General features: G+C 45.0%; 10 non-coding genes across 10 annotated transcripts; all 10 read left to right on the top strand.

The window, feature by feature from the left end:
- The first annotated feature begins 216 nt into the window (after positions 1-216).
- Positions 217-407, top strand: LOC141204032 (U2 spliceosomal RNA). The gene has a single exon (XR_012275007.1). It is a non-coding gene; the product is annotated as a U2 spliceosomal RNA (small nuclear RNA).
- Positions 408-1,522: 1,115 nt separating this feature from the next.
- On the top strand, positions 1,523-1,713 carry LOC141204126 (U2 spliceosomal RNA). The gene has a single exon (XR_012275098.1). It is a non-coding gene; the product is annotated as a U2 spliceosomal RNA (small nuclear RNA).
- Positions 1,714-2,828: 1,115 nt separating this feature from the next.
- Positions 2,829-3,019, top strand: LOC141204031 (U2 spliceosomal RNA). The gene has a single exon (XR_012275006.1). It is a non-coding gene; the product is annotated as a U2 spliceosomal RNA (small nuclear RNA).
- A 1,115-nt stretch (positions 3,020-4,134) lies between these two features.
- Positions 4,135-4,325, top strand: LOC141204029 (U2 spliceosomal RNA). Its single transcript, XR_012275004.1, has one exon. It is a non-coding gene; the product is annotated as a U2 spliceosomal RNA (small nuclear RNA).
- Positions 4,326-5,440: 1,115 nt separating this feature from the next.
- On the top strand, positions 5,441-5,631 carry LOC141204028 (U2 spliceosomal RNA). Its single transcript, XR_012275003.1, has one exon. It is a non-coding gene; the product is annotated as a U2 spliceosomal RNA (small nuclear RNA).
- Positions 5,632-6,746: 1,115 nt separating this feature from the next.
- On the top strand, positions 6,747-6,937 carry LOC141204027 (U2 spliceosomal RNA). The gene has a single exon (XR_012275002.1). It is a non-coding gene; the product is annotated as a U2 spliceosomal RNA (small nuclear RNA).
- Positions 6,938-8,052: 1,115 nt separating this feature from the next.
- On the top strand, positions 8,053-8,243 carry LOC141204026 (U2 spliceosomal RNA). The gene has a single exon (XR_012275001.1). It is a non-coding gene; the product is annotated as a U2 spliceosomal RNA (small nuclear RNA).
- Positions 8,244-9,358: 1,115 nt separating this feature from the next.
- On the top strand, positions 9,359-9,549 carry LOC141204025 (U2 spliceosomal RNA). The gene has a single exon (XR_012275000.1). It is a non-coding gene; the product is annotated as a U2 spliceosomal RNA (small nuclear RNA).
- Positions 9,550-10,664: 1,115 nt separating this feature from the next.
- LOC141204163 (U2 spliceosomal RNA) lies at positions 10,665-10,855 on the top strand. The gene has a single exon (XR_012275134.1). It is a non-coding gene; the product is annotated as a U2 spliceosomal RNA (small nuclear RNA).
- Positions 10,856-11,970: 1,115 nt separating this feature from the next.
- LOC141204024 (U2 spliceosomal RNA) lies at positions 11,971-12,161 on the top strand. Its single transcript, XR_012274999.1, has one exon. It is a non-coding gene; the product is annotated as a U2 spliceosomal RNA (small nuclear RNA).
- Positions 12,162-13,083: the final 922 nt, after the last annotated feature.

The raw sequence follows: 13,083 nt of genomic DNA, 5'->3' as shown, positions 1-13,083 counted from the left end.
GGGAACAGCAGGGGGTGAAGGTGCTGTGTTTAAAGAGGTGGAGTTATGCAGATCTAAAACGCGTGGATTGCAGCAGCAGCAAGCCGAAAAGTGCAGGCATGTAAGGGATCTAGAGGTTGACAACATGTCTTCTTAACGGGAGTCCAGGAGCTCATCTCCACAAATGGACTTTTCAGGATCCTTGGGTGGCTCCGTAGTTTGAAACCAATTCTGGTTATCGCTTCTCGGCCTTTTGGCTAAGATCAAGTGTAGTATCTGTTCTTATCAGTTTAATATCTGATACGTCCCCTATCTGGGGACCATATATTAAATGGATTTTTAGAACAGGGAGATGGAAAAAGAGCTTGCTCTGTCCACTCCACGCATTGACCTGGTATTGCAGTATCTCCAGGACCGGTGCACCCCTTCTTTAATGCAGTTTCTAAAATCAGAAAGAATTGAATTCAATGTTTTTTGTTCATTTTGCTTGTTTGTCGGATTTTGGGATGGACTCTTTGGCTTTGCTTTTCTTCTCCTCATTGGATTTTTCATGTTCAAAGTTGCAGAAGCCAGATTACAAGCTCATTTTGGTTCAACTTCAGCAACTGTGCATTGCATTGCCATGTAATGTGATGCAATGCTATCTTTCTAGCTCTCCCTTTTTACTTCCTTTTGGATAAACAGACATATTAGGCAAGCATTTTGGAGCTTTCACCTAAATAACTACAGGTGGTGAGATAAGCTGCACAATATAATTGACCTTTCAGTATATTGTTGCACACACACCATCTATTTAGCAAATGCCCTTGTTATCAACAGCAGCCTTTTAAACTCACCTGAGCTAACAGGTATGTGCGCTGGTTACTCTGCTGCGCTTAAAATTTCTTTTTTGGTTTGCTACAATGCCTTTTCTGAAACGTTGTCTCCTTCTGCTGGAACACTGACTTCTTTCATTTAATGCCTGCAGACTATAAAAGAGAACCCAACCCAAAAAGTTTGGTTGATTAGTCTGTGGCATTCTGTTAAACTGTTGCTTATGGCGGTCTCTGTGAGCTTCTCAGCGACATTCAGCCAGCCAGGTATCCTGCCTGCAGTAGATGGAATGTGGCAATGGAACGCTGGCTGCGCGTGTCATAATAGGCTCTGAGCCTTTATATACCTGTGCACAGCAGCAGCCACCTTCAGTCTGCTGCTGGACAGCCAGCAGCAGCAGCAGCAGGAGAGGTATGTAATCAGGAGCCCTCCTGCTAAGGGTAGACAGCTGCTCGTTCCACCCCACCCCCCGCCTTAATTAGTTCTCCTCCCTTCCAACGGTGTTGAGGCGGGTGGGAACAGCAGGGGGTGAAGGTGCTGTGTTTAAAGAGGTGGAGTTATGCAGATCTAAAACGCGTGGATTGCAGCAGCAGCAAGCCGAAAAGTGCAGGCATGTAAGGGATCTAGAGGTTGACAACATGTCTTCTTAACGGGAGTCCAGGAGCTCATCTCCACAAATGGACTTTTCAGGATCCTTGGGTGGCTCCGTAGTTTGAAACCAATTCTGGTTATCGCTTCTCGGCCTTTTGGCTAAGATCAAGTGTAGTATCTGTTCTTATCAGTTTAATATCTGATACGTCCCCTATCTGGGGACCATATATTAAATGGATTTTTAGAACAGGGAGATGGAAAAAGAGCTTGCTCTGTCCACTCTACGCATTGACCTGGTATTGCAGTATCTCCAGGACCGGTGCACCCCTTCTTTAATGCAGTTTCTAAAATCAGAAAGAATTGAATTCAATGTTTTTTGTTCATTTTGCTTGTTTGTCGGATTTTGGGATGGACTCTTTGGCTTTGCTTTTCTTCTCCTCATTGGATTTTTCATGTTCAAAGTTGCAGAAGCCAGATTACAAGCTCATTTTGGTTCAACTTCAGCAACTGTGCATTGCATTGCCATGTAATGTGATGCAATGCTATCTTTCTAGCTCTCCCTTTTTACTTCCTTTTGGATAAACAGACATATTAGGCAAGCATTTTGGAGCTTTCACCTAAATAACTACAGGTGGTGAGATAAGCTGCACAATATAATTGACCTTTCAGTATATTGTTGCACACACACCATCTATTTAGCAAATGCCCTTGTTATCAACAGCAGCCTTTTAAACTCACCTGAGCTAACAGGTATGTGCGCTGGTTACTCTGCTGCGCTTAAAATTTCTTTTTTGGTTTGCTACAATGCCTTTTCTGAAACGTTGTCTCCTTCTGCTGGAACACTGACTTCTTTCATTTAATGCCTGCAGACTATAAAAGAGAACCCAACCCAAAAAGTTTGGTTGATTAGTCTGTGGCATTCTGTTAAACTGTTGCTTATGGCGGTCTCTGTGAGCTTCTCAGCGACATTCAGCCAGCCAGGTATCCTGCCTGCAGTAGATGGAATGTGGCAATGGAACGCTGGCTGCGCGTGTCATAATAGGCTCTGAGCCTTTATATACCTGTGCACAGCAGCAGCCACCTTCAGTCTGCTGCTGGACAGCCAGCAGCAGCAGCAGCAGGAGAGGTATGTAATCAGGAGCCCTCCTGCTAAGGGTAGACAGCTGCTCGTTCCACCCCACCCCCCGCCTTAATTGGTTCTCCTCCCTTCCAACGGTGTTGAGGCGGGTGGGAACAGCAGGGGGTGAAGGTGCTGTGTTTAAAGAGGTGGAGTTATGCAGATCTAAAACGCGTGGATTGCAGCAGCAGCAAGCCGAAAAGTGCAGGCATGTAAGGGATCTAGAGGTTGACAACATGTCTTCTTAACGGGAGTCCAGGAGCTCATCTCCACAAATGGACTTTTCAGGATCCTTGGGTGGCTCCGTAGTTTGAAACCAATTCTGGTTATCGCTTCTCGGCCTTTTGGCTAAGATCAAGTGTAGTATCTGTTCTTATCAGTTTAATATCTGATACGTCCCCTATCTGGGGACCATATATTAAATGGATTTTTAGAACAGGGAGATGGAAAAAGAGCTTGCTCTGTCCACTCCACGCATTGACCTGGTATTGCAGTATCTCCAGGACCGGTGCACCCCTTCTTTAATGCAGTTTCTAAAATCAGAAAGAATTGAATTCAATGTTTTTTGTTCATTTTGCTTGTTTGTCGGATTTTGGGATGGACTCTTTGGCTTTGCTTTTCTTCTCCTCATTGGATTTTTCATGTTCAAAGTTGCAGAAGCCAGATTACAAGCTCATTTTGGTTCAACTTCAGCAACTGTGCATTGCATTGCCATGTAATGTGATGCAATGCTATCTTTCTAGCTCTCCCTTTTTACTTCCTTTTGGATAAACAGACATATTAGGCAAGCATTTTGGAGCTTTCACCTAAATAACTACAGGTGGTGAGATAAGCTGCACAATATAATTGACCTTTCAGTATATTGTTGCACACACACCATCTATTTAGCAAATGCCCTTGTTATCAACAGCAGCCTTTTAAACTCACCTGAGCTAACAGGTATGTGCGCTGGTTACTCTGCTGCACTTAAAATTTCTTTTTTGGTTTGCTACAATGCCTTTTCTGAAACGTTGTCTCCTTCTGCTGGAACACTGACTTCTTTCATTTAATGCCTGCAGACTATAAAAGAGAACCCAACCCAAAAAGTTTGGTTGATTAGTCTGTGGCATTCTGTTAAACTGTTGCTTATGGCGGTCTCTGTGAGCTTCTCAGCGACATTCAGCCAGCCAGGTATCCTGCCTGCAGTAGATGGAATGTGGCAATGGAACGCTGGCTGCGCGTGTCATAATAGGCTCTGAGCCTTTATATACCTGTGCACAGCAGCAGCCACCTTCAGTCTGCTGCTGGACAGCCAGCAGCAGCAGCAGCAGGAGAGGTATGTAATCAGGAGCCCTCCTGCTAAGGGTAGACAGCTGCTCGTTCCACCCCACCCCCCGCCTTAATTGGTTCTCCTCCCTTCCAACGGTGTTGAGGCGGGTGGGAACAGCAGGGGGTGAAGGTGCTGTGTTTAAAGAGGTGGAGTTATGCAGATCTAAAACGCGTGGATTGCAGCAGCAGCAAGCCGAAAAGTGCAGGCATGTAAGGGATCTAGAGGTTGACAACATGTCTTCTTAACGGGAGTCCAGGAGCTCATCTCCACAAATGGACTTTTCAGGATCCTTGGGTGGCTCCGTAGTTTGAAACCAATTCTGGTTATCGCTTCTCGGCCTTTTGGCTAAGATCAAGTGTAGTATCTGTTCTTATCAGTTTAATATCTGATACGTCCCCTATCTGGGGACCATATATTAAATGGATTTTTAGAACAGGGAGATGGAAAAAGAGCTTGCTCTGTCCACTCCACGCATTGACCTGGTATTGCAGTATCTCCAGGACCGGTGCACCCCTTCTTTAATGCAGTTTCTAAAATCAGAAAGAATTGAATTCAATGTTTTTTGTTCATTTTGCTTGTTTGTCGGATTTTGGGATGGACTCTTTGGCTTTGCTTTTCTTCTCCTCATTGGATTTTTCATGTTCAAAGTTGCAGAAGCCAGATTACAAGCTCATTTTGGTTCAACTTCAGCAACTGTGCATTGCATTGCCATGTAATGTGATGCAATGCTATCTTTCTAGCTCTCCCTTTTTACTTCCTTTTGGATAAACAGACATATTAGGCAAGCATTTTGGAGCTTTCACCTAAATAACTACAGGTGGTGAGATAAGCTGCACAATATAATTGACCTTTCAGTATATTGTTGCACACACACCATCTATTTAGCAAATGCCCTTGTTATCAACAGCAGCCTTTTAAACTCACCTGAGCTAACAGGTATGTGCGCTGGTTACTCTGCTGCGCTTAAAATTTCTTTTTTGGTTTGCTACAATGCCTTTTCTGAAACGTTGTCTCCTTCTGCTGGAACACTGACTTCTTTCATTTAATGCCTGCAGACTATAAAAGAGAACCCAACCCAAAAAGTTTGGTTGATTAGTCTGTGGCATTCTGTTAAACTGTTGCTTATGGCGGTCTCTGTGAGCTTCTCAGCGACATTCAGCCAGCCAGGTATCCTGCCTGCAGTAGATGGAATGTGGCAATGGAACGCTGGCTGCGCGTGTCATAATAGGCTCTGAGCCTTTATATACCTGTGCACAGCAGCAGCCACCTTCAGTCTGCTGCTGGACAGCCAGCAGCAGCAGCAGCAGGAGAGGTATGTAATCAGGAGCCCTCCTGCTAAGGGTAGACAGCTGCTCGTTCCACCCCACCCCCCGCCTTAATTGGTTCTCCTCCCTTCCAACGGTGTTGAGGCGGGTGGGAACAGCAGGGGGTGAAGGTGCTGTGTTTAAAGAGGTGGAGTTATGCAGATCTAAAACGCGTGGATTGCAGCAGCAGCAAGCCGAAAAGTGCAGGCATGTAAGGGATCTAGAGGTTGACAACATGTCTTCTTAACGGGAGTCCAGGAGCTCATCTCCACAAATGGACTTTTCAGGATCCTTGGGTGGCTCCGTAGTTTGAAACCAATTCTGGTTATCGCTTCTCGGCCTTTTGGCTAAGATCAAGTGTAGTATCTGTTCTTATCAGTTTAATATCTGATACGTCCCCTATCTGGGGACCATATATTAAATGGATTTTTAGAACAGGGAGATGGAAAAAGAGCTTGCTCTGTCCACTCCACGCATTGACCTGGTATTGCAGTATCTCCAGGACCGGTGCACCCCTTCTTTAATGCAGTTTCTAAAATCAGAAAGAATTGAATTCAATGTTTTTTGTTCATTTTGCTTGTTTGTCGGATTTTGGGATGGACTCTTTGGCTTTGCTTTTCTTCTCCTCATTGGATTTTTCATGTTCAAAGTTGCAGAAGCCAGATTACAAGCTCATTTTGGTTCAACTTCAGCAACTGTGCATTGCATTGCCATGTAATGTGATGCAATGCTATCTTTCTAGCTCTCCCTTTTTACTTCCTTTTGGATAAACAGACATATTAGGCAAGCATTTTGGAGCTTTCACCTAAATAACTACAGGTGGTGAGATAAGCTGCACAATATAATTGACCTTTCAGTATATTGTTGCACACACACCATCTATTTAGCAAATGCCCTTGTTATCAACAGCAGCCTTTTAAACTCACCTGAGCTAACAGGTATGTGCGCTGGTTACTCTGCTGCGCTTAAAATTTCTTTTTTGGTTTGCTACAATGCCTTTTCTGAAACGTTGTCTCCTTCTGCTGGAACACTGACTTCTTTCATTTAATGCCTGCAGACTATAAAAGAGAACCCAACCCAAAAAGTTTGGTTGATTAGTCTGTGGCATTCTGTTAAACTGTTGCTTATGGCGGTCTCTGTGAGCTTCTCAGCGACATTCAGCCAGCCAGGTATCCTGCCTGCAGTAGATGGAATGTGGCAATGGAACGCTGGCTGCGCGTGTCATAATAGGCTCTGAGCCTTTATATACCTGTGCACAGCAGCAGCCACCTTCAGTCTGCTGCTGGACAGCCAGCAGCAGCAGCAGCAGGAGAGGTATGTAATCAGGAGCCCTCCTGCTAAGGGTAGACAGCTGCTCGTTCCACCCCACCCCCCGCCTTAATTGGTTCTCCTCCCTTCCAACGGTGTTGAGGCGGGTGGGAACAGCAGGGGGTGAAGGTGCTGTGTTTAAAGAGGTGGAGTTATGCAGATCTAAAACGCGTGGATTGCAGCAGCAGCAAGCCGAAAAGTGCAGGCATGTAAGGGATCTAGAGGTTGACAACATGTCTTCTTAACGGGAGTCCAGGAGCTCATCTCCACAAATGGACTTTTCAGGATCCTTGGGTGGCTCCGTAGTTTGAAACCAATTCTGGTTATCGCTTCTCGGCCTTTTGGCTAAGATCAAGTGTAGTATCTGTTCTTATCAGTTTAATATCTGATACGTCCCCTATCTGGGGACCATATATTAAATGGATTTTTAGAACAGGGAGATGGAAAAAGAGCTTGCTCTGTCCACTCCACGCATTGACCTGGTATTGCAGTATCTCCAGGACCGGTGCACCCCTTCTTTAATGCAGTTTCTAAAATCAGAAAGAATTGAATTCAATGTTTTTTGTTCATTTTGCTTGTTTGTCGGATTTTGGGATGGACTCTTTGGCTTTGCTTTTCTTCTCCTCATTGGATTTTTCATGTTCAAAGTTGCAGAAGCCAGATTACAAGCTCATTTTGGTTCAACTTCAGCAACTGTGCATTGCATTGCCATGTAATGTGATGCAATGCTATCTTTCTAGCTCTCCCTTTTTACTTCCTTTTGGATAAACAGACATATTAGGCAAGCATTTTGGAGCTTTCACCTAAATAACTACAGGTGGTGAGATAAGCTGCACAATATAATTGACCTTTCAGTATATTGTTGCACACACACCATCTATTTAGCAAATGCCCTTGTTATCAACAGCAGCCTTTTAAACTCACCTGAGCTAACAGGTATGTGCGCTGGTTACTCTGCTGCGCTTAAAATTTCTTTTTTGGTTTGCTACAATGCCTTTTCTGAAACGTTGTCTCCTTCTGCTGGAACACTGACTTCTTTCATTTAATGCCTGCAGACTATAAAAGAGAACCCAACCCAAAAAGTTTGGTTGATTAGTCTGTGGCATTCTGTTAAACTGTTGCTTATGGCGGTCTCTGTGAGCTTCTCAGCGACATTCAGCCAGCCAGGTATCCTGCCTGCAGTAGATGGAATGTGGCAATGGAACGCTGGCTGCGCGTGTCATAATAGGCTCTGAGCCTTTATATACCTGTGCACAGCAGCAGCCACCTTCAGTCTGCTGCTGGATAGCCAGCAGCAGCAGCAGCAGGAGAGGTATGTAATCAGGAGCCCTCCTGCTAAGGGTAGACAGCTGCTCGTTCCACCCCACCCCCCGCCTTAATTGGTTCTCCTCCCTTCCAACGGTGTTGAGGCGGGTGGGAACAGCAGGGGGTGAAGGTGCTGTGTTTAAAGAGGTGGAGTTATGCAGATCTAAAACGCGTGGATTGCAGCAGCAGCAAGCCGAAAAGTGCAGGCATGTAAGGGATCTAGAGGTTGACAACATGTCTTCTTAACGGGAGTCCAGGAGCTCATCTCCACAAATGGACTTTTCAGGATCCTTGGGTGGCTCCGTAGTTTGAAACCAATTCTGGTTATCGCTTCTCGGCCTTTTGGCTAAGATCAAGTGTAGTATCTGTTCTTATCAGTTTAATATCTGATACGTCCCCTATCTGGGGACCATATATTAAATGGATTTTTAGAACAGGGAGATGGAAAAAGAGCTTGCTCTGTCCACTCCACGCATTGACCTGGTATTGCAGTATCTCCAGGACCGGTGCACCCCTTCTTTAATGCAGTTTCTAAAATCAGAAAGAATTGAATTCAATGTTTTTTGTTCATTTTGCTTGTTTGTCGGATTTTGGGATGGACTCTTTGGCTTTGCTTTTCTTCTCCTCATTGGATTTTTCATGTTCAAAGTTGCAGAAGCCAGATTACAAGCTCATTTTGGTTCAACTTCAGCAACTGTGCATTGCATTGCCATGTAATGTGATGCAATGCTATCTTTCTAGCTCTCCCTTTTTACTTCCTTTTGGATAAACAGACATATTAGGCAAGCATTTTGGAGCTTTCACCTAAATAACTACAGGTGGTGAGATAAGCTGCACAATATAATTGACCTTTCAGTATATTGTTGCACACACACCATCTATTTAGCAAATGCCCTTGTTATCAACAGCAGCCTTTTAAACTCACCTGAGCTAACAGGTATGTGCGCTGGTTACTCTGCTGCGCTTAAAATTTCTTTTTTGGTTTGCTACAATGCCTTTTCTGAAACGTTGTCTCCTTCTGCTGGAACACTGACTTCTTTCATTTAATGCCTGCAGACTATAAAAGAGAACCCAACCCAAAAAGTTTGGTTGATTAGTCTGTGGCATTCTGTTAAACTGTTGCTTATGGCGGTCTCTGTGAGCTTCTCAGCGACATTCAGCCAGCCAGGTATCCTGCCTGCAGTAGATGGAATGTGGCAATGGAACGCTGGCTGCGCGTGTCATAATAGGCTCTGAGCCTTTATATACCTGTGCACAGCAGCAGCCACCTTCAGTCTGCTGCTGGACAGCCAGCAGCAGCAGCAGCAGGAGAGGTATGTAATCAGGAGCCCTCCTGCTAAGGGTAGACAGCTGCTCGTTCCACCCCACCCCCCGCCTTAATTGGTTCTCCTCCCTTCCAACGGTGTTGAGGCGGGTGGGAACAGCAGGGGGTGAAGGTGCTGTGTTTAAAGAGGTGGAGTTATGCAGATCTAAAACGCGTGGATTGCAGCAGCAGCAAGCCGAAAAGTGCAGGCATGTAAGGGATCTAGAGGTTGACAACATGTCTTCTTAACGGGAGTCCAGGAGCTCATCTCCACAAATGGACTTTTCAGGATCCTTGGGTGGCTCCGTAGTTTGAAACCAATTCTGGTTATCGCTTCTCGGCCTTTTGGCTAAGATCAAGTGTAGTATCTGTTCTTATCAGTTTAATATCTGATACGTCCCCTATCTGGGGACCATATATTAAATGGATTTTTAGAACAGGGAGATGGAAAAAGAGCTTGCTCTGTCCACTCCACGCATTGACCTGGTATTGCAGTATCTCCAGGACCGGTGCACCCCTTCTTTAATGCAGTTTCTAAAATCAGAAAGAATTGAATTCAATGTTTTTTGTTCATTTTGCTTGTTTGTCGGATTTTGGGATGGACTCTTTGGCTTTGCTTTTCTTCTCCTCATTGGATTTTTCATGTTCAAAGTTGCAGAAGCCAGATTACAAGCTCATTTTGGTTCAACTTCAGCAACTGTGCATTGCATTGCCATGTAATGTGATGCAATGCTATCTTTCTAGCTCTCCCTTTTTACTTCCTTTTGGATAAACAGACATATTAGGCAAGCATTTTGGAGCTTTCACCTAAATAACTACAGGTGGTGAGATAAGCTGCACAATATAATTGACCTTTCAGTATATTGTTGCACACACACCATCTATTTAGCAAATGCCCTTGTTATCAACAGCAGCCTTTTAAACTCACCTGAGCTAACAGGTATGTGCGCTGGTTACTCTGCTGCGCTTAAAATTTCTTTTTTGGTTTGCTACAATGCCTTTTCTGAAACGTTGTCTCCTTCTGCTGGAACACTGACTTCTTTCATTTAATGCCTGCAGACTATAAAAGAGAACCCAACCCAAAAAGTTTGGTTGATTAGTCTGTGGCATTCTGTTAAACTGTTGCTTATGGCGGTCTCTGTGAGCTTCTCAGCGACATTCAGCCAGCCAGGTATCCTGCCTGCAGTAGATGGAATGTGGCAATGGAACGCTGGCTGCGCGTGTCATAATAGGCTCTGAGCCTTTATATACCTGTGCACAGCAGCAGCCACCTTCAGTCTGCTGCTGGACAGCCAGCAGCAGCAGCAGCAGGAGAGGTATGTAATCAGGAGCCCTCCTGCTAAGGGTAGACAGCTGCTCGTTCCACCCCACCCCCCGCCTTAATTGGTTCTCCTCCCTTCCAACGGTGTTGAGGCGGGTGGGAACAGCAGGGGGTGAAGGTGCTGTGTTTAAAGAGGTGGAGTTATGCAGATCTAAAACGCGTGGATTGCAGCAGCAGCAAGCCGAAAAGTGCAGGCATGTAAGGGATCTAGAGGTTGACAACATGTCTTCTTAACGGGAGTCCAGGAGCTCATCTCCACAAATGGACTTTTCAGGATCCTTGGGTGGCTCCGTAGTTTGAAACCAATTCTGGTTATCGCTTCTCGGCCTGTTGGCTAAGATCAAGTGTAGTATCTGTTCTTATCAGTTTAATATCTGATACGTCCCCTATCTGGGGACCATATATTAAATGGATTTTTAGAACAGGGAGATGGAAAAAGAGCTTGCTCTGTCCACTCCACGCATTGACCTGGTATTGCAGTATCTCCAGGACTGGTGCACCCCTTCTTTAATGCAGTTTCTAAAATCAGAAAGAATTGAATTCAATGTTTTTTGTTCATTTTGCTTGTTTGTCGGATTTTGGGATGGACTCTTTGGCTTTGCTTTTCTTCTCCTCATTGGATTTTTCATGTTCAAAGTTGCAGAAGCCAGATTACAAGCTCATTTTGGTTCAACTTCAGCAACTGTGCATTGCATTGCCATGTAATGTGATGCAATGCTATCTTTCTAGCTCTCCCTTTTTACTTCCTTTTGGATAAACAGACATATTAGGCAAGCATTTTGGAGCTTTCACCTAAATAACTACAGGTGGTGAGATAAGCTGCACAATATAATTGACCTTTCAGTATATTGTTGCACACACACCATCTATTTAGCAAATGCCCTTGTTATCAACAGCAGCCTTTTAAACTCACCTGAGCTAACAGGTATGTGCGCTGGTTACTCTGCTGCGCTTAAAATTTCTTTTTTGGTTTGCTACAATGCCTTTTCTGAAACGTTGTCTCCTTCTGCTGGAACACTGACTTCTTTCATTTAATGCCTGCAGACTATAAAAGAGAACCCAACCCAAAAAGTTTGGTTGATTAGTCTGTGGCATTCTGTTAAACTGTTGCTTATGGCGGTCTCTGTGAGCTTCTCAGCGACATTCAGCCAGCCAGGTATCCTGCCTGCAGTAGATGGAATGTGGCAATGGAACGCTGGCTGCGCGTGTCATAATAGGCTCTGAGCCTTTATATACCTGTGCACAGCAGCAGCCACCTTCAGTCTGCTGCTGGACAGCCAGCAGCAGCAGCAGCAGGAGAGGTATGTAATCAGGAGCCCTCCTGCTAAGGGTAGACAGCTGCTCGTTCCACCCCACCCCCCGCCTTAATTGGTTCTCCTCCCTTCCAACGGTGTTGAGGCGGGTGGGAACAGCAGGGGGTGAAGGTGCTGTGTTTAAAGAGGTGGAGTTATGCAGATCTAAAACGCGTGGATTGCAGCAGCAGCAAGCCGAAAAGTGCAGGCATGTAAGGGATCTAGAGGTTGACAACATGTCTTCTTAACGGGAGTCCAGGAGCTCATCTCCACAAATGGACTTTTCAGGATCCTTGGGTGGCTCCGTAGTTTGAAACCAATTCTGGTTATCGCTTCTCGGCCTTTTGGCTAAGATCAAGTGTAGTATCTGTTCTTATCAGTTTAATATCTGATACGTCCCCTATCTGGGGACCATATATTAAATGGATTTTTAGAACAGGGAGATGGAAAAAGAGCTTGCTCTGTCCACTCCACGCATTGACCTGGTATTGCAGTATCTCCAGGACCGGTGCACCCCTTCTTTAATGCAGTTTCTAAAATCAGAAAGAATTGAATTCAATGTTTTTTGTTCATTTTGCTTGTTTGTCGGATTTTGGGATGGACTCTTTGGCTTTGCTTTTCTTCTCCTCATTGGATTTTTCATGTTCAAAGTTGCAGAAGCCAGATTACAAGCTCATTTTGGTTCAACTTCAGCAACTGTGCATTGCATTGCCATGTAATGTGATGCAATGCTATCTTTCTAGCTCTCCCTTTTTAGTTCCTTTTGGATAAACAGACATATTAGGCAAGCATTTTGGAGCTTTCACCTAAATAACTACAGGTGGTGAGATAAGCTGCACAATATAATTGACCTTTCAGTATATTGTTGCACACACACCATCTATTTAGCAAATGCCCTTGTTATCAACAGCAGCCTTTTAAACTCACCTGAGCTAACAGGTATGTGCGCTGGTTACTCTGCTGCGCTTAAAATTTCTTTTTTGGTTTGCTACAATGCCTTTTCTGAAACGTTGTCTCCTTCTGCTGGAACACTGACTTCTTTCATTTAATGCCTGCAGACTATAAAAGAGAACCCAACCCAAAAAGTTTGGTTGATTAGTCTGTGGCATTCTGTTAAACTGTTGCTTATGGCGGTCTCTGTGAGCTTCTCAGCGACATTCAGCCAGCCAGGTATCCTGCCTGCAGTAGATGGAATGTGGCAATGGAACGCTGGCTGCGCGTGTCATAATAGGCTCTGAGCCTTTATATACCTGTGCACAGCAGCAGCCACCTTCAGTCTGCTGCTGGACAGCCAGCAGCAGCAGCAGCAGGAGAGGTATGTAATCAGGAGCCCTCCTGCTAAGGGTAGACAGCTGCTCGTTCCACCCCACCCCCCGCCTTAATTGGTTCTCCTCCCTTCCAACGGTGTTGAGGCGGGTGGGAACAGCAGGGGGTGAAGGTG

Source organism: Phyllobates terribilis, unplaced genomic scaffold (genome assembly GCF_046119375.1).
Source record: "Phyllobates terribilis strain yellow unplaced genomic scaffold, ASM4611937v1 Scaffold_134__1_contigs__length_4944459, whole genome shotgun sequence".
Lineage (NCBI taxonomy): Eukaryota > Metazoa > Chordata > Amphibia > Anura > Dendrobatidae > Phyllobates > Phyllobates terribilis.
The sequence above is the reverse complement of the archived record's forward strand: the minus strand, read 5'-3'. Positions and strand labels throughout refer to the sequence as shown.